Genomic DNA, 2,118 nt, shown 5'->3' with positions numbered 1-2,118 from the left:
TTTGTTTACGCACGGGCTGTGGGGGGAGCGGAGGTTATCAGAAGTCAGTTGTGGATACGCGAGAGGTCACGGTCAGGCGTTTCTTTGTACCTCCCCAGCAAGGTTCCATAAATACTTGCTTAATGGAATGTGTGAAGCATTTGGCTCCCTCTTCCTGGCTACTCCTCTGCCTCGTTCTCCCCTCTCCACCCCTGCAGCAGGACGGGAGCCTAGTGCTGACAGAATGTCTGGCCTCAAATTACACCGGATCAGAGCTCGGGCATAAAATTAGCAGCAGCTAATGTATGAGGAGCCAGAGAAATACCCACATTCAGCAGAACCACGGGAAGAGCTGGCCCCCCACAGCCCCGGGGCCTTCCCTGGACAATCTCCCACCCCCCCCCCACCGCCACTCCACTGCCCTCCCTCTCCCCGCCACCCCCCCCCCCCCCCCCCACTGCAGAGGCTGCTGCCCAGTGGCTGAGTCAGGACCACAGAAGGCTTCTTGGGGTGGAGGGAGTGGGGCATGGGAAGCCAAGACCTTGAGAAACCTGGGAAAGTGAACTTGAGGGGCTTGCCTTTCCTGAAACACACCCCCCACCCAAACATACACACACACACACACACACACACACACGCTGAAAACTATGAACGAGAATAAGAAATTCCCATGTGTCTAGGTACTTTTCATACATGTTTCTCATTAATACTTAATGCCACCCTGTTCAGTAAGGCTGTTTTACAGATGGGTAAAGAAGATCAAAAGGACATATTCGTTGCCCAAGTTCATGTGTTACAAATGCACTCATGTCTATGCTCATTATGTGCCCACTTAGATCCCATCATCTTGATGTAGCCTCTCATATAATCTCCCTACTATGCTCTACACTGCATGCTTTAAAAAAATTTTTTTTGAATTTATTTAGTTTTGAGAGAGAGAGAGAGAGAGAGAGAGAGAGCATGTGGGGGAGGCTCAGAGAGAAAGGGAGACAGAGGATCCGCAACAGGCTGCGGGCTGTGAGCGCAGAGCCTGACGTGGGGCTCGAACTCACACACCCACCGTGAGATCATGACCTGAACTGAAATCAAGAGCCCGTCGCTTAACCGACCGAGCCACCCAGGCACCACAACACTGCGTGCTTTTGTGTGGACACGACATAAACGCACTCACACTTCCCTACACGGAGTTGGGTGCGTTTACATACACATTCATAGGCAACGCTGTGTGTCTCCCATCACGCACACGTGATGATACCTACAGGCATCGTGCCAGTGTCGTGTCGCACTTTCTTGCTAAAATGGTCCCCTTCCCATCTCTCCTGGCCAGCTTCCTCCTGACCTCAGCCATGGCTGAATGCTTACAGCTCTTGGTGCTTACAGACACCCGTCCCGGCTCCCACTTCACATTTAGTTGTTGTACCCCGCGGACCAGGAGCCCTAAGACATCAGTGCCTGGGTCGAAGTCATTGTTTATATTATTTCTAGTTCCGCAGGTGTGAATTCTTCCGTGTGTTGAGTCTGTAAGCTGTCTTTCGCAGTGTAGGTGTTCTTTACATAATTTGTACTTTTGATCTGTGAGCTCACAGGCAGTTTTGTTGTTGGTCCTACAGGTTCACGGGCTCCAGAATATTATGATGTAACGCCTCAGCTTGGGATTTCCACGCCGGGTGGGGAGTTTGGCTCTGGGCCTCACGCCGGTGCACGTTTCCGGCTTGAGGCTCTGATCTGGCGAACGTATCCCTCGTTCGACCCATGACCTGGGAGAGTACCTCTATTCCTAGGGTGACCCCAGGCTGATAGCGGAGACATTCTTTTTTTCTTTTTAATGTTTCTTATTTTATGTTTTGAGAGAGAAGGAGACAGAGCGTGAGTGGGGGAGGGGCGGAGAGCGAGGGGGACACAGAATCCGAAGCAGGCTCCAGGCTCTGAGCCGTCAGCACAGAGCCCGACGTGGGGCTTGAACTCACGAACCATGAGATCATGACCTGAGCCGAAGTCGGACGCTCAACCGATGCTTAACCCGGTGCCCCTGAGAGCTGAGCAATTCTGTTCCTCGAATCAGTTCTGACACCTGGTTTCACACTAGTCAGATTTGACTTCTTGGTAACAGCAGGAAATGTAGCCCAGACCTCATCCCAG

The sequence above is a fragment of the Neofelis nebulosa genome, chromosome 8 (assembly GCF_028018385.1).
Source record: "Neofelis nebulosa isolate mNeoNeb1 chromosome 8, mNeoNeb1.pri, whole genome shotgun sequence".
Lineage (NCBI taxonomy): Eukaryota > Metazoa > Chordata > Mammalia > Carnivora > Felidae > Neofelis > Neofelis nebulosa.
This window is presented reverse-complemented; position numbering follows the sequence as displayed.